The sequence below is a fragment of the Alligator mississippiensis genome, chromosome 2, assembly GCF_030867095.1.
Source record: "Alligator mississippiensis isolate rAllMis1 chromosome 2, rAllMis1, whole genome shotgun sequence".
Taxonomy (NCBI): domain Eukaryota; kingdom Metazoa; phylum Chordata; order Crocodylia; family Alligatoridae; genus Alligator; species Alligator mississippiensis.
This window is the reverse complement of record NC_081825.1, coordinates 100,987,996-101,006,696: the sequence shown is the minus strand read 5'-3', so window position 1 is coordinate 101,006,696 and position 18,701 is coordinate 100,987,996. Positions and strand designations below refer to the sequence as shown.

Sequence of the window (18,701 nt, the reverse complement as noted above, 5' to 3'; positions counted from 1 at the left end):
GAGTACTGTGTCCAGTTTTGGGCGCTGCACTTCAAGAGGGATGCCGAGAATCTGGAAAGGATTCAGAGGAGGGCCACTTATATGATTAGTGGCCTCCATGCAAGACCCTACGAGGGGAAGTTGAAGGATCTGGATCTCTTCAGTCTTCACAAGAGACGGCTGAGTGGTGACCTTGTAGCCGCCTATAAGTTTATCAAGGGAGGACAACAGAGAATTGGAGATGCACTATTTACCAGGGCACCCCTAGGAGTAACTAGGAATAATGGGTACAAACTAGTGGAGAGCGGATTCAGGTTGGACATTAGGAAGAAATTTTCACAGTAAGGGTGGCCAGAATCTGGAACGGGTTGCCAAGGGAGGTGGTACTCTCACCTAACTTGCAGGTCTTCAAGAGGGGGCTAGATAGATACCTCGCTGGGGTTGTATGACCTCAGCGCTCTTTCCTGCCTGGGGCAGGGGGTCAGACACGATGATCCTTCAGGGTCCCTTCCAACTCTACAATCCATGAATCTATGTTTCGTAGTTTTTAGGGTAAAGACTCATTTTAACATCTCAAGTCATGATACCAGTCCCAGCGTAGAAATGTGATCTGTGTTGCTTTAAGAATGAGTAAGAGCAAATAAGGCTTGTTGCATGTTAAGTAGAAGTGCTGCAAATATGTTAATCCTTTTTCCACCGGTCTTTGAAGTACACATTGAGTCCTTTCACAGATGGGGAAATGTATACAATGAGGTAAGTGATTTACTCAGAGTTTGCAAGTCATGAGAGTGGCTGGATTAGAATTTAGGAGTCTTGACTCTCATCTGCCTGCTTATTCACCACCATGATGCTTAGACAGTAGAGCAGAAATGCCTTCAGCAAGTTCAGTCACTTGCTGTGGGTTATTCCCTTCATATCTAATCTCTCCGTTTTTAATGATAGGGCTCAGTGACCTCGTGACCGACTGTTCTATTGTCAAAATCGCTCTAAGGAGCAATTGCTGGTAGGAAGCTTTTCCCCCTTGTATCTAATCTGCACTTGCCTTTTGTAAATTCATGACTTCCTGTTATAAGCTTAGTCAACCTTTAACTTTTTCCCTCCTCTATATTATTTCCTTATTCCTGTAGCTGTATATATACAGTAGGTTTTTTTCTCTTTTTTTTCTTTGCTCAAGGTAGTGTATGGAAAAGTATTTTTATCTTATGCAGTTTCCTTCCTGAAGTTGGATTACTACAAGTAACATGGCAGATCTTTTGGAAATCAGCTTGCTCCATATTGAAGTAAACACAATTGCTTTCTTCACAATTTTCCCCTTGCTCCAAGCGTTCTGGTTTTTCTTTCTTAGGTAACAGGAAAATACTGAGAAGCTGCATATCACCTCTGTGTACTTTCCCACTTTTTGGCATAAGAAACGACTTAAAGCTTCTATGTTAGTTCTTCCTTGGAGGTATGGACTACATGCACATGATTATACAACTGGGTAATAAATAAATTAGACATATAGAAAAAAATTGCAAAGCAAACTCTCCAGTCAGGAATAGGCAAAATGGAAGTTGGGTATTTGTTACCTGATGCAGTGTTGTCTCATTCCATTTCTTAAATAGTGTTTCAGCAGACTATATTTATCTTTTCTTCCACATTTGCCACTTTATATATGCATACAAACTGTGTGCTCTTTTCATGTACACTTTAGTGTAATGGTGCCTTTATTGCAATTGGAGCACCTAGCTGTTAACCTGAAACAAGATATAATGAGTAATTCCTAAGTTGTTTTTTCTTTTTTTAAAGTATCATTAAACATAATACGTCAAGAAACTAATCAGCAGTAAGGTGCCCTTATTATAAAATACAGACACCTTGTCCAGGTAATAGTCCTGCCTCCTCCCCTGTGTGTATGTCATAGGAAATGCATATCATAGGACAGCAGGTGGACTCTGCTAATGCTGAGGTACATGCTGATACAACTTTTATTATTTATTAATAAATAAATGAATGTAGACCCAAGTTCTATAGGTCTGGGCATTCGTACCCAATTTTAACAGAAGCACTCGCAGGTCTCTCTTAACCTGTTGTTCAACAGATATTCCAAAAATATTGCAGGTTTTTATTTATAATCACGTTCCTATTTCCTAAAACTTGGAATTGTTTTCTGTTGAAAAAAATTGCTTATAGTTTTAGAACAAACGTTAAAGTTACAAACAACCGGAAATGCCATTTTAGAGTGGAAACAAACACTGTCATTTTTTTTATTACCACCATGACATGATCTTGATTAAGAATACATGGAGACGAAGAGACCAAAAGAGACTTGACATTTGCATGCTAGGAAGCAAAAGGGAAATGTTGTAGAGTAGAAAATAAAAATCTCTACCTTTTTGTTTTGGTTTGTTTTTAAAAAAAATGGGAATATAGTTATTGGTGACATGTAGGGGGTGCACATGCAACTCCTGAGATTGGCAGTGCACCTCCTTGAAAGAAGCGCTGCCCACACTGCTGGCGGCGCGTGCAGGTGGTCACCACTCGCCATCCTCTCCTTGCCGCCAACACTGCCATGGCTGCCTGTGGGAGCTTGCCACTGACACTGCCGCCTGCGGGCAGTCGCCGTGCCCCCCAGCCTCCGGGGGGCACATGTTGTTCATGAATATAGCGCTGCTGATAGATATTTGATTGACAGCCCTTTGAAATTGAGGTAATCCCTGGTGTTTCTAAAAGTGCTTCTGTTCTACACTGGATAGGCCACATCAAAGGGTGAAACAATGAAAGATTATTCCAGTCTCCAAGTCTATTTAGTCATTGATAGGCTTGCTTAGCAAGAGGGAAGGTTTCAACATATGTATTTTGTCCTTTTGTAACTAGATGTTGATTCAAAATAAAACCACTTCATGGGAGAAAAAAGAGGCCAAGTTCCTCACAGATCTTAAGTTTGAGTAACTGATTGTGGTTCACTTGTGATGAAAATCAGATTAGTTTTCCATGTCAACTACTATAGAATAAGCATTGGAAGCACTTCCATTTTTGCAGTACAGCTTTGTGATGATATTTCCCTTCTCCCTCCAATGGGATAGTTATGGCAAGATGGCCTCATAGATCTAAGGTCAATAAATTCTAAGTCTGAACTTTCATTTGCAGGAAGCTAAAAAAGAAAACAATTCTGCAGCAACTTATTCTGCTGTCTACAGAAAGAAAGTGGTGTCCAAGGCAGTATGTCTTAGACTCCCCTATGCTTTCCTATTTAGGATGATGTTACCAGGATAAACAGACCTCATCTACTGGAGTTAGGGTTATTCTTATCTAGAGAAGTTTACAGTACGTAGTTGTTTGTCTCCCATTCTACACCTCTGTTAAGATGTAAAATATCAGATACTGAACTGGAATCTAACTTGAAAGCCACTGGAAATGGCTAGATGTCATCTTAGAAACGAAGAATACTTCCAGCTAGCCCAACATCCTATTTTCAAAAGTCATTTAAGTGCCTTTGAAAATTTGACACTCATGTTTTTCTTTTAGCTGTTAATCAGCCCAGATCATTATTCTTACATGTGAAAAATATGTATCTTTATTCCAACACTCCAACATCCAGTTGTTTCTACCTTTGCCCTGAGATTCCTGATAATCTTTGCCAGTTGGCACCAGCAGATAGGAGATTATAAATATTTTATATCTATACTAAAATTTCTCAACCCTTCTATGTATGCTACACGTTGAGCAAAGGGCATTAATTCTGTCTCTAGAGACCTAATGCATGTGAATAGGGCAGGGCTGGTATGAGAGACTGACTTCAAACTGTCGTACACTCCCCAACCCACAACTGGTCCCTTGTGTGCCTTTACCAGTATTATATGTAACAAAAATTGCACTTTGCCATGACGGGTTACCTCTGTGCAGAAGAGGCTCAGCTATAATATAGCAATATTGTGCTGCATTGAAACAGCTATTTTGGAGAGCCTACGCAGTAGCTATCTACATCCTGAATTCCAGAAAAGCATGTTAGGCACATACCTAATTTTATGCATCTGAGCAGATGCTTTTCTGAATAGGGTCTCTCAGAGTCTGTAGTCTTACTACAGTGTTCCTTTTTGAGTAGGAGATTTCATACAAAATTAAAAGGGATTTCCCAGGGAAGCTAAAATAATGGCAATAGTTTTGCTCGGGCCACAGCCTGCACTTTTATTTTGAAAACCTGCTCTGGAGACATGCATAAATTAATGAATCTAGTATGGGCATCTCCCATGTATTATTTTTAATATTTACCCCTTAATGCCCAAGTAGTTTAGAAGGAAGTGTCTATGTGACGGTAAAGGAAGGGCCGGACTTTTTCAGTACTCACTTCCCAAAGGTTTCTTCCTTTTCAGTTTGTATTGTGTGCTGTCGGAGAGAGGACACAGAATGAGGCAGTATGTGCTTGTGTTGATGGCATGGTGTAAGATCCTAAATAGGAAAGAAATTTTATTATAAATAACTGTGTAACTTACCATAAATATAACTAAGCAATCAGAAGGTAAAATCCAACTTTTTTATAAATGCTTTACATAAGTAAAATGATCTTTTTTCAATTCCAGTCTAAAAGCCTTCAATACTCTCTCTTTATGTTTTCCAGAGTGTTTGTGATAACTCATCTTCATTGTCTGTCTGTCTGCCGTGGATAAACTCTGATAAAGTCCTGCATGTGCCAAAGGTAAATCTAATGCCTCTTGTTGCTCTGAAGACTATTCCCTAGCCAGTTTGGCAGTGTTTCTAGATTCCTGTTACAGGCACAGTGGGATTTAGAAGCATAGAGAAACTTACCTTTTTAGGGAAGAGGGAAAAAGCTGCTTGAAAAGTTTTGTCCAGACAGAAGATGAATACAGGGGGACATCATAGCAGTATTCTGGGCTGGGCTTCAGTATTTACAGTTAGCTCCTAGATGGTGCTGTAGAGCAGTGTTCAGCCTAGCAGCTGCAGCTAACCAGCATTTGAGATGACAGCTGTTCTGCGCAGTCAGACACTGTTCAGTGTGTATCTGCCACTCTGATGATACCTTCTAGAGGTCTGGTAAAATAGCCTACATGGCAGTTGCCAGCTCTCACCAAACCAGAGGAAGATGAACCGTTTCATCAAGGAATTGTCAGGAGGAAGGGAAGCAGTTCCAGAATGCCCCATTGATTAATGGGTACAAGCAGTGATGGATTGAAACTTAAATTGGACCTAGGAAGAAGGCTGTGTTCAGTTTCTACCAGGAGGTCTGGAGTGAGAGGCAAGCAGGGGGATGCGCTTAGCTGCTCCGATCTCCTTGCCATTGAGAGGACTGGAGCAGCCCATGCTTTCTTCAGACTAGGGATCACCTGAGTTTCAGGAAGGGTCAAGGAGTGGAGGAGAGAGGTGGTTGCTGCCTAAATGTCTGTACTATGCTTCTCTTCTTTCTAGTGGTGGGAGTTTACCTTGCTAGAACTGAACATTTTTATGGGGCCCAAGTCTGCTAACTGAGGCTCTGCCCAGTACAAGCATGCATGCTAGAGCCTTCCCCTTTAGCTGTGGAAAGTCCTGTTTTGCCAGGTAACATTAGCTCCATCAATCTCTGGGTAATGTCCCCAGAAATCTATGGCGCTAAACTTCATGGGTCCATTCTTGGCCTTTCTTGCCCAAATGAATGGGTTCTGTCTTAATTTACCCCTGAAAATGAGCAAATACTGGCTTTAGGCTCAACTTATTAAGGTCAATAGAGACCATCTGTCGTAAGATGTACTTTAATTTTAAATTTGAATGTAGACTGCAGTAATTGCTGTAATTTATTCCTCCTACTAAACTTAAGCCATGGCATGTTTTAGTATGCCTGTCTATACATGTGTAAGTGATATTACTTTTAAATAACACCCACAGCCTTTCGTTAATAGCAGCATAACATTTGGCAATCACCATGACAGGAGAATAGTATTAATTTGGAGCTTTCTCATGTTAATTATAGGTGTGGAGCCATAACTTTCAGGATATATCTTTCTCATTGTAGAACGCAATTTAGTCCAAAGTTAGGATTTTTGGTTTGGGAATCTTAGATATGGGGACTGGAAACATCCCAACACAATATGCTTGTGTTAAATGGGTTTAATTAACACTAAATTGAGACACGGGTCCTTTCAGCAAGACAGTTTCCAAGTTATAATGTTGATTTTTTGAAGTTTTTTGGGAAAGGAAATTATTAGATAATAAGCCTTCAGAAACAGTGTTGGAGTTTCTGAATTACCTAGGCTTTGCTTCTGCAATGAAACTAAAGAGAAATGAGAGCACTTGCTTCTTCTCAGATGAACAAATTGCTAGATTTTCATTGATCAGGGATGTGAAATATCCCCATAGTATATTAGTCTGTTCAAACAGGTTTCTATCATTTAGAGATGTATTTCAGATTCTTTCCACGTTAGGCCCCAAGTCAGCAAAGTACTCACAAACATAAGTAATCCCACTAATGGTAATTTTATTGGTCAAATGTTTAAGAATTGCCTTATTTATTGTTAACTAAATGTTCCCTTATATGCATTTTAGTTTGTACAGAAAACTGATAAGAGTTTGTTTTTGTCATTCTTTGTGTTTTCTTCTAGCCATGATATGTCTTGTCCCTTGGAAGACATTAGTCCACTGGGTATCTAGTATTTGCTTCACTCATCCCAGTAACCTTCACACATAGTCAACTTTGCTGTTTCACAAGGGTCCTTTATTATACAGGCCCATGGTATCATTATCACAAATCTAGTCTTTTCTTATTTCAGTGGGAGATGCCTATATGTAGCTGGCAAAAAAACCCAAACCTTGTGTTTTGTCTCTCTCTCCCTTGAAAAAACTATTGGTATAGTCACTGACTGGCTAGGTCAGTATCAGTGTCCTAAGTACAACAGTAATCAGTTTTGACCTGACAAAGATGAGGGAATCCCGTGGCTCTATTGGACTTCTAGCCATCACTGAGTACTGGAGGCTCAAAATCCTCAAACAGTAACAGTATTTCACACTGGTCTTAACATTCTGCATTTTCAAAGTGTTGATTCAGATATTTAACTCCATAAACTTTGCATGCCACCATGAAGTAGGTATCACCTCCGTTCTACAGATGAAGAAACAGCCACTGAGAGGTTAAAATGATTTCCCAAGTACCCCACAGCAAGACAGTGGTAGAGCTGAGATTACAGCTCAGGAGGTTCTGAGCTTTCGCTATACTACAATGCTATTTAAAAAGGTCACATCTCAAAATAGTACAGAAAGTTCCAGTCTGTTATTGATAATGGCCTAACAAAGGGCTCTAGCTGTATTCATGCGTCTTTGTATAGTACAGCTTTAATAATCTCAGTATAGGAATTGTACAGTTCCATTGTTATGGGGCAGCATTGCTTCCATAGTTTTCTCTGTATGATTCATATATGTGTGTTTGTGCATTTTGTTCTACAGATTTAAAATGAATATATGTATTCAAAAAGTAGATACCGATTAGTTTCTTAATTAGAATGTATATTGAATGACATATTTGGTACAGGGCTAGGTATATTTGTATCTTACAGGGTTTATACATGTGCTCTAGGAGTGTGGGGGAGGGAGTCACTGTAATTAGAACTGATCTGAGAGACGCTCTAATTAAAGTGCCTGGAGCATCTTCTGTATTAGCATCCCCCCACTTAAAAATGGTGGCAGGGGTGCTTTAACTAAAGCTTTAATTAAGGTGCCCCCTGCTGCCATTTTAAAATGTGGGGACACTGATACACGGGTCCACTGGAACGTGGTAATTACCATGCTTACAGCGTATGCTGACAGTGCATTCGCTCATGTATAAGTACCCTTATAGACTAACTAAATTAGGGATGTATAGCATAAGCTTGCACGAGCCTGAGCTCACTTCAGATGCATCCTTTTTCCTGGCGCTCTTCCCTTTTTAAGGGCCAAGTTTCAACCACCTCCCCTCCTCCCACCCTATTCCTTTCTCATTACCTTCCTCCCTTTCTCCAGTTACTTCACCTAATGTTGCATCTGATGAAATGTGCTTGAGTTCAGAAAAGCTTACGCTATGCATCTCTCATGTAGTTAGTTTGTAAACTACAAGTCTACACTGCTTTCTCCCTGACTTTAAACTAACAAGGCTAACTACCTATTTCTGCTCATATTTGGTCTAATCATTTCTCGTCTCTTGTGTAACTGCTGGAGCCCAGCTTGTGCTGCATTAATACAGCAGAAGCAGCCACCCAAAGGCCGCTTAGAATGGTCCTCCATCTGCACTGGGGGATGAGATGGCACTGGAGAATGTATACATTGTCCCCTGTCTGGTCATGTGGATATTTCTCAGAAAAAATAAATAAATACAGGACCAACTGGTAGTATGATTTTCTGTTAATTTCTGCCTGGGATGAGCTGGGAAGCATCCATGGCCAGAAAATCTGTTATGGGCCCATGTTGCCTGGTAGCTAAGTGTGGGATGGGAGCTGGACTTCCAAGGGTCTACTATTGTCTGGATAGACAGTGTCCTTGCATCTGGTTCTGACTTCCTTCCAGTCTCTTAAGTTGGATGTTGGCCTTGGGCCTTTGATGCATGGAGGAAAATCTCAACATTCATTATAGGGCTAGATATGGGGAAGAAGGCACTACTATCTGTAGAAGATTCTCATGCAAATGGCCCCCATATGAAACCCACCCTACAAATTTTCCAAGGAAAAGGAAAATCTGGTAGACACTGTACTCTAACTTTCCCTTCTGTACTTTTTTGTCTTATCTAAAATACAGTAAATATTTTAAAATGATAATCAGCTGTATAATGTACCAAGATTTTGGCTTGAACATTGTTCTTACTGTAAGGCTTCCATTTCTTGTTCTTCTTCCAGGCAAACTGTCTGAATCCTGAGGTTTCTTAGAAAATTCAAAATATATTCAGCATTGAGAAGTAAGTATGGACTTTGAGGTTAATTTGTAACTAATCATTTAAATCTATGCATTTGGGTTGACAGTAGAATGTATCAGCATTTTATTCTAGCCAAATAACTGAAGATTTATAATATAAATTGTAGTAGGAGAAACATGCATAAAGCAAAAGGTGTAATTATATCCATCTACTCAGTACAGATTTGGCTTCAGTTATTGTAGTGTGTTAATTTGTGGGACAGTCTCTGTCAAAACAGGCAAACGAGAGAGAGAATTTAGGACAGATGCAAGGATGTGTGAGAGAAATATTCAATATGCAGAAAAAAAGAAGTGTGAAGAAAGAGTTAAGAAACTTGGTGTGCTTAATGTGGAGGAATAACAACTGAAGGGAATGGGATGTTGTACCCTTGACTTTATTGCAGCATCTACAGATACATATATATATCTATATCTATATATATATAGATATAGATATATCTATATATATACACATTAACAAAGCAATAAGGGCTTTTAATGCCAAGTTTTCTTAATGCTTATTGGTTGAAGTAACTGGTTCTGTTATTGTAGTTATTAGGAGTACTAGCTGAGCTATGGCCATTGACTTGTGAATAGGACATATTAGAGGTCAAAACGTTGGAGGGCCTTGCTCTGAATAGTTCCCAGTGGGCAACATGCATTAAAAATGGGTATTGCATGTTTAACAACTTTTTAAATGCTGTTGTGCCTTTTTTTCCCCTTTCTAGCTGGCTTGTACTTGTGCTGCAGTTTTTATTGTTTGGAATCTGATTAGCCATTTAGAAATTAAGTTGGAAGTTTTGAGGTGAACCTCATTAGTTAATTTAGTTAATGGAAGTTTTGGCATCAACTTCAATGATTGATCAAAGATTGAACTGTAAATGCTGGACTGTATTTTTTTTTAATAGCTTTTAGGTATCTGATCAACCATCTTACCCTCATTTTGCATGCAAATCAAAGCAGTCTTACACCATCAAGCAACAGATTAAGTAAAGGAAACAATATACTTTCCACTGGAGAGACCCCAAAACGTGAGATAATCTCTTGTAGTCAGTATGAAATAATTCACAACAAACTAACTGCATAAAATAGCATTGAGAGTTAGCTCTTCTAGCCTCACTACTTATATGTTCTATACTACTGAAAGACCAGAAAAATGAGAGGGCACTCCATTTCCTTGAATTTCATAGTTTATGTTTCAGTATCTCATATTTCAGTTAGTGCTGAATTGAGTCCCTACAGAAAGAGAGCCATGTCTCGGGTAGAAGTGGACCTTTTGTTTTCATGAATGACCTAGTGTTTTTTGACATTAATCTCCCTTCAAAAGAAAGCCATCATATAGCAGCCATTTAATGCAATCTGCATTCCTGCTTGCAGATCCCTGCCATTTCCCTTTTTCCCCTTTTTAGATGCCAAGTTTCAACCGCCTTCACTGGCTCCCTACCTCTACCCTGTCCTTTTCTCTTTACCTTCCACTTTCCTTCTCCAATTACTGCATCCTGTTCTAATGCATCAGAGCAACAGAGTTTCCTGTGTATCCATGTATAGAGAGAAGGTGAGGAAGTGTCTGCTAGGAAAATGCTTCTAATTTCTGCACATAAGGAGGGCATAGTGCAGGCAGTGGTGTATTTGTTTACAATGTTTACCAAATGCTAAGTCTTACTGTTCTGTTTTGGTCTCATTCTGAAACACTTGATTCATCTGTTGTCCAAGTGCTTGGCAGTACTTTTATTTGTTATAGGGGAACCAGTATTGCTTACTGAATAGACCATTGGACTGGGCCCAGGAGACCTGAGTTCTATGCTTAACTCTGCCCCTGGCCTGCTGGATGACCTTGGGCATGTCTCATCACCTCTTTGTGACTCAGTCCCCTTATCTGTGAATGGGGATAATGACACTGAGCTTTAAAGAGTTTACAGCTGAACTGTGCTTTAAGAGATGAGAGAGATAATTAGCCATGTTAGTCTAAAGTCAGGCAGAAGACAAGGTAGATTTGCACCTTATAGACTTACTAAATTAGAGATGCATAGCATAGCATAGGGATGAATCTCTGATTTAGTTAGTTTACAAGGTGCAAATCTATCCTGGCTTCTTCTAAGAGATGGACATCATTAATTATAACTCAAGTTTAAAAGAAATTATTTTCCCAGAGCAGTTGGAGCCACCAAATCCCTCCTCTTCATTCACCACATCTGAACCATCATTACAATACATAACAGGGGCGGGCAGCCTGTGGGCTAGATTCAGTCTGTAGAGCCACTGGATCTGGCTATGTAAAAAGCTGTGGGACTTTGGTGGTGTGCAATAAGGTGTTAAGTCTTGGTAAGTAGATGCTGAAGTCTTTGTCACAGTGGCTAGAAACTATAAATAGAAATCCTGAATGCTGATCAAAGGAACGGAAAGCTGGCAGTTCATCTGGTTTTGGATTGCAAAGGCAGGTTCTGAGGATTGGTTTTGCCCCTTACAGTCCTCCCAAGAAGGGCTGCTGTGGGTCAGTCATTAAATATTTCTTGTGTCATCATCAGAGAGGAAGTGACCCACTATGGGTCATAGTGCTGGCCCACCTCAGACCTGAGCTTGGGTTTTCCAGCCCACCGCTGGTAAGATGCTGCCAATGCCTGATATACAGTATTTTGACACTAATCACTATGACATGCTATCAAGGTTACTGCAGGATCAAATATACAAGTAGTTAGCCCAGATTACATGCATGTGGAGACACTTGTACTTTGGACACATGAGCTGGAACTGTCACCTTCTCTCCTGGAACCACAGCAAACCAGAGTGGATCAAGCAGTATAGGGCTACATGCTTGTAGTTGTTTCAGACTGGAAACATTTGGACCCTTTCAAAATTGTCTTTATCTAGCTTTTATTGGTTTTAAGGATACCAATTTCTCTGGGGGTAGGCAATACTGGGGTAGGAAATGCATTGTCCAGTGGTCGTCAGTGTTGAAGAGTTAATCAGAAGTGCCTCGAAACACGGCTTTTAGCTCGATGATACAAAATGCATTTTAGCAAGTACAGTCTCTACTTGCTGCTGTAAGCACAGAGGATACTCGGACAGAAGGGGGTCTAATTTACACAAGACTTGGGCAACTTCAGATCCCATTGGCATCAATTGGAGCTGAGTTATTTCATCTCTTAAAACCCAGCCCATGTAATAAAATCATGTCATCTTATGGTAGGTTTGTTTTCACATCTTGCTGCTGATGCTCTTGCCTCATTTCTGCTGCTCTGTGGATAGCAGTAGCACAGCATAGCTGGCTGCATGCATTGGGAGTTTATGCAGTGTAATGTACCAAGGTTTACAGGTAAGGTAAAAGGAACAATGCTTTGTTGGTTTTTTTGTTTTGTTTTGTTTTTTACAGATATGTCCAAACATGTTCTGTGGTTCTACAAAGCCACATCAGGCAGCCCCAAACTGGACAAATTATGTGTAACAAAAGGGTAAGCCATGCCTTCACTCATAAGCCTGAATCTTTGCCAAAACAGAATTTTTCATGTTTAAAATTTTCTGTTAGTTTTCAATTTTTATTTTTTTTGGCCACTTCATGACAGCCGGGAGAACTATTGAGGAAATATGAACCATGCTGCAGGGAAAAATGAGAAGAAGCAGACCAGACCACAGAAGGTGGTCATGCAGCCATCATGTAAATGGCTTTGACCTCTTCTGGAACAGCCTCCTTCCATGGTCAAGTAGTGCGAGGCATTGCTGCTATGCAGGGGATCTGGGTGCTACCCATCTGCTTGGAGGGTAGAAACTGAATTCCTATTTATATAACCTTTGTGCGTTGTTCCGTGCAGCCTTCAACAGATATGACCTCCCTGAAATCTTTCTATTAAACCTGTTCATGTTTAAGGACCTCTTCTTTCCTTTTTCCTAACCTTCATCTATTTTTCTATCTGTCCTTAGATTTAATGGCTGCTCTAATTTGGCACATCATGAGTGGTACTATAACAGGGGGAGGCAATTTCGGGCAGAGGGCCACTTACTGAGTTTTGGAAAGCCATCAAGGGCTGCATGACAGGCAACCAGGGGCAGATAAATATTAATTTTCAAAAATTTTTAGGGGTCCCATGGACTGGATAGAATGGCCTGACAGGCTGCATACGGCCCGCAGGCCGCATTTTGCTCACCCCTGGGCAACTAACAAACAGAACAAATAATCCCAGTTTTGCAAAGCCCTCCTATGCTGTTCTCTCTATCGACCATGTCTTTGCACCTTCTTGAGATGAACCATCTACCTATTATTAACAAAGCAGCTGCCTCAGAATCTCCTATTTTGTATAGCAAATTCTGACGGGTTTTTTCAGCCGTAGGCTTGCAAGGCAAAGGAGGATATCTTGACAGCGAGAGACAGCTGTCAGATGTTGCAATCTTTTTTACCACTGCTGGAGATGGCAAGGAAAATAATGATACATTCCTTAGCTGTAGCTCTCACCAACCACTTTCACTCCTGGTATTAGATGAAGGGTCTCACTGTCAAAAGGTTTGTAGCTCCCCACCAGTCTATATAGAGCCTCCTTCATAAGTCTGAGTGAGTGGTATTTCAGTATAAAGTCGTGGCTTGGAACCCCAAAGCCTTCCTGATGCAAGCCCCCAGTAGGTAGTGCATGTCTGTCATCTAATGAGGCTCAGCGGTGACAAACACAAATGACTTGAGGAACTCAGATACCTAAAATGGTACCCAGAACTACTAGAGTTTTAGTATCATCAGTGAGGTAAATCTGTCTTATAGAAACAGATTTAAATTTAAATCAACTTAATCTACATTTGAAGAAAAATCACTGAGGCAGAAGCAGGTAAAATATAGAAAGCAAATCAAATGTCCAAAGTATAAACTATATTCCATTAGGTTCACACATTTTCTGGAAACTTAAAGTAACACTGAGAGTTAAGAATTCATGGAATGAATCTATTTAAAGTGCATTTTTGTGGTTCAGAAACCTCTTTATTTTATTTTGGCTTCTGACTTGGACTCTCTGAAGTCATCATCTTCCTGCAGAGAAAGGAAAAAAGAATTTCCCAGTAAACTGAAGGGGGAAGAAATAAACTGAATTTAATTTGGCATTTGCTTTATTTCTTATTTTAACTAAAGGAAAAACTATAGTTGGATGAATTTAGATTTAGTAGCAACCTAAACAAAGAAGTAAGTCGATAGGTATGATCAAAGGATGAGGCAGGATTATTATATTGGCTTCTCTGAAGATGAATATTTGACAGAATTTCTATTTTTGAATCTTGTGCTTCTAAGATGAGAAGCAGGCCCTGGGGAGCTGTTGGCATAAGTTTTTGCCCTGTGAGACACTGGTAGTTGAATGTCATGAGCAGACTCTCTGTGATTCAGTAGCAAAGAGTTTCCACTTCTGTATGAATAATTTATGGAAGAAATATTTATGCAATAGCATGATCAAAAAATAATCATAAGCATTTGCTTCCTAAGTATGAGCAGAAGTTCAGTGGGCAGGCTGGAATCGGGTTAAATGATAACTTCAGAAAAGACAACTTGCGAATAATATTCTCTTCCCAAAGATGCTGTATTGGCTGGGGCTTAGGTACACAAAGAGACTTAGGCATTGCAATGTCCACTGTTATAGCATTTAGCTATTAGGCAGTCACTCTCCTGAATACATAACAACCACATTAGGTGTTTAGGCTCCCTGTTCAAGTCAAGTGCCAAAGAATGGACTCCACAAAAGCCAGCATCCTGAGTAGGGAGCCAACTACAGTAAATAGGAAATCTTGACAGGGTGTATCTGAATTCTTGCTTCTCCCGTGGGTGCAAGAAGGTACCTCCCTAAAGTCAAGACTTGCTGAACACTTCTGGAGTTGGGTATGCCAGAGTTTACTATTTGATCAAGTGATATAGTCCATTAGTTTTTTCTTTAAAAGGTGGGTGAAGAGTTGGTGCCTTTCATATATCCAGTAACTCAGTGGTTAGAGCATTCTTCCAAGATCTTGGAGAATTTGGTTCTAGTCTTTCCTCTCTCTACTTGATGGGATTTGAATCCACATCAGGTACCAAAGAGCCCTATAAAGAGAAATATTAGGCTAACCCTAAAAGAGAAATATTAGGCTAGCCTGGAATGATCTACTTTTGGCAAACCCATGTTGCATTGTATCTAACGTGCCTTTAATTACTCTTCAAAATTCTTTAATAATTATCCTTCAGAATTTGTTTTAAAACTTTGGATGCTACTGAGCCCATACTGAATTGCCTGCATGACTTTCTCCCCCCACCCCCTTTAAAACAGTTATTTGCTATTTTTTATTTGTGGGACATACAAAGTGGCAGAGTGTGGCTGGTCTCATCAACAAAGCTGGTTACCTATATACCTCACCTGTTTGCATTGCAGTCTGAAGGCTAGAGGTTTTGCTGTGGATTCCTAGAGAAGCCACTCCGTGCTAACCTTGGCAGTTCTTTAATACCCCAGAATGGCATGTAGGCCCACACAGCCAAAAAGAGCTAGTAGCCAGCTTCATCATCAACAAGGTTTAGGAGCCATCCAGGCAGTAGCACAAATTTGAAGGGCTATGATTTTTATTTTGATCCGGTTCTAAAAGTTCCACGTTGCATGCTGTTTTCTTCACATCCAGGTATCTCTTTGCACAGTTGGGATCTGAATTGCCTAGAACTGTATAATTGGAAAACATAAGATCAGCAATCTAGTAGGAGGTGGGAAAGCAGTGTGTTTGGAAACCAAATAAATACCTATTAAAAGAGTGAAGAGTTCAGTACGACAAGGACTGGAACCCGGGTGCCCTACACACTAGCCATTATAGTCTTGCTCACTCTCACTCTTACTCAGTGAATGGAAGTGGGAACTGTTTCTACAGGAGGTATTAAGATGGTTTTAGCATAAATTGGTCACTAGGGCCCTCTTCTGGGTAGTTGTGGGTTCAAACCCCCTCGGGCAGTGGAAGGAATTGGACCACAGTTTCCCACACCCTTAGCGAATGTACTAACTATTCAGCTGTTTGATGGAAGAGAGTGGTAGTAGCACCCCCGTTCTTTTTATTTTGTGGCATGAGATCTGTTAGGCATACTGTGAGAGTGTCTGTAGGACTGAGCAGTGCAGGCAGTATAGGCAGAAGACATCACCATGCAAAATGGTATTGCTTAGCATGTGAATCCTAACAGGGGTTAGGCAATAGGTAGTGCCAAGCTGCTTAGCGGTGTAGAGGGACGTGCTTCTGAGAGTGCCCAGAGTGTGAAGCAGCGAGGAAACGTACTGTCATACACTCAGGCACCCGGAGCCTCTGTGCTTTTAGTGTTAGGTGGCAGCTGCGTGTGGAGGTTTTGAAGATCTAAATTTTGGACACAAGTAACGAAAGTGGCAGTTCAGTGCCAAATTCTGTTTAAAAGTAATTTGGAGGTGTAGCCCTGAATTTCTGCTTGTGAAGGCAAAAATTAGTTCAGATAACAGCTCCACAAAACAAAGCTTTTGTCCAAGCCATAAGAGAAGAAAAAACAATAACTGTAGAGAATTTCTGAAGCCTCCGCTGCCAAATAAGAGGGTGGGATACTAGAGGAAGTCTTGACACTAGATGATAAAATGTAATGACAGTAGCATCAAATGGTGTGCATTGTAGGTAATGGAGAATGTCGTTTAGTTCAATCCTCTGGTCAAGGCAGGGTCATCCATATTTAATCATCCTAGATAAGTGTTTATCTCCTGGGGTCAAAAAAAACCGCAGATGTCTGTGCTGCCAGATACTGCACGGCTGCACTCTTCTAGATGCAGCCAAGGATCCAAAGGAGAGAATTTATACTTCCCACTACAAAGAAAGGTGTAAACCCTGAACAGTGCATGCCGGTCTAATCATGGGTGAAATTCCTTCCTGATTCCCATTGTAGTGAGCAGTCTGAGCAGAGGAGCAAGACCTTCTAGCCCAGTTTAACAAGGTGGTATTGAAATTTTGATTACTGTGAAGCTGGTAGGAAAGGATGTTTGGCAAAGACTCTTCATGGACGCTTCCCTCTGTAAACTACTTCAGGAATCTGATTCAAAGCCCATGAGTCAGATGCATTGCTTGTAAAGCTAGTTGAAAGCCATGATTTTCATTCCACAGGAAATCACAATATTTGGGGCGGGTGGGGGGTGGGAAGGTTTGAAGACCTGGCATATTCCATTGGGAAAGCATTTCACTGGAAATGTTTGGAGCAGGTCCACTTATTGGCTTTTATAATTTTATATGTGCTTTCTTCTGAGGCCTCAGATAGTGACATTTATTTGAGACAGAATACCAAAACTGAAGAACCCCTAAGTTACTTCACTGGATAGAGCCTGTGAGAAATACAGTTGTGGCTTTTGCTGTGAAATTAGCTGTTATCTGAATTGGAATTTGGCTGGGATACTGGAAAATCCATGGAGTCTATAACAAGCAAAAGTGGCTGTAAAGCAGGAACGTCCATTAACTAGTGTTCCTCCATCATGCCAGAACTTCAGTCCATTACTTAAAAGGAAAATTGCTGCCTCCTCTGAAATATCAGTGCTGCTTCCTATAGTATTTATTTGTTGCAGTTCTTGGAGATCTCCCACTCAAAAATTACTCGGAGCCAATGCTCCTTATCCTATAAGAATTGACAGGGTATATGCGATGTGGCTGCAGCAACGTTGTTTAAGTGTTAAAGCCACATGTGTTTGTGTACCAGCATGCTGGTGAATATGCAAAGCCTTTTCCAATACTCTTAGTATTCTTTCCTAGTAATAACTTGATGCAATTTAGATTTTATTATAACATTACTGACCTTATCAGACAGGCCACGGGAAAACAACAATGATCACAAAAGGCATTTTATCCATAAAATGTGATATTCAGAGCCATCTGAACTTTGGGAAAGTGATCTGTTTGTACACCCTTAATTACATCTGCCTGGTTTGAATGGATAGAAGATTGTTGTTTCTGGTTCTGTCTACCCTAGAGAAATCTGTCACTTTTTGAATAAGAATGAACCTTGACTGTTGAAAATGAGATCTCTGCACTGTATCACCATGTAACTGGATTTTATTTATTTTTAATTGAAATGCCAACTTAAAAAGGTTCAGTGTGTATTTTTAAATCACATTAACATTTTGTTTAGCTTTTTCATTAAGTTCTACTTATACAGTCCCAATTACAGTACATAGCTAGATATACCCAAATGAAGTCTTAAAGATGATTGCTTAATAAATATTCAGAGTGCAAACAGGCAAGAGCCAGGTTACACCAAAGAATGGAGCTGTTCACTTACATTTAACAGGCATCATGTCTGTGAGTGACAGATATCAATATACACCCAGTGCTTTATTCTTCAAGATCATGCTGATGGAGTGATAACTTCTGCGGATCTTGGTCTGCATTTGTGGTCCTATATTAATTTTTAATAAAGTTGGGGTTTTTTTTAATTCATCAAGGAGGAACTAGTTTAGAACTTGAAGAATGACAGTCCTATCCCAAACTTCATAATTCCTGCAATTCTGAAAAACATCTTTTTATGAAAAGAATATAAGACAGGAGGGCTATAGCTATGTGAAGTTTCTAATAATAATGCTGCCAGGAAGAGCACACACCAACTGTTGAAGCTTCCTCAGCCTGACGAAGGGTTTTTGAACCTGAAAGCTTGCTTAATAACTATTCTCCAACTATTTGATATCAAATTCACCTAAGGAACCTTGTCTGGTTATATGTAGCAGGAGGTTTTGCATGAGCTTGTTAGCTTATCTCAGAGTGTGTGATTCCCAGTTGCTTTGTGCCTTGACTTCATCTAATGGCTGTTTTAGATCAACAGCATCAAAACTTACATGCACAGTTTTTTCCACATAGGATGCAGTCCATGCCAGTAGTTTTCTCTCTGC

General features: G+C 40.1%; 1 long non-coding RNA gene across 1 annotated transcript in view; it reads left to right on the top strand.

The window, feature by feature from the left end:
• The first annotated feature begins 2,874 nt into the window (after positions 1–2,874).
• Positions 2,875–18,701, top strand: part of LOC109281650 (uncharacterized) — a 24,083-nt gene continuing 8,256 nt past the window's right edge. The window contains exons 1-3 of the long non-coding RNA XR_009459818.1: positions 2,875–4,654; positions 8,805–8,863; positions 12,230–12,308. This is a non-coding gene — a long non-coding RNA (uncharacterized LOC109281650). The remainder of the gene's footprint in view (positions 4,655–8,804; positions 8,864–12,229; positions 12,309–18,701) is intronic.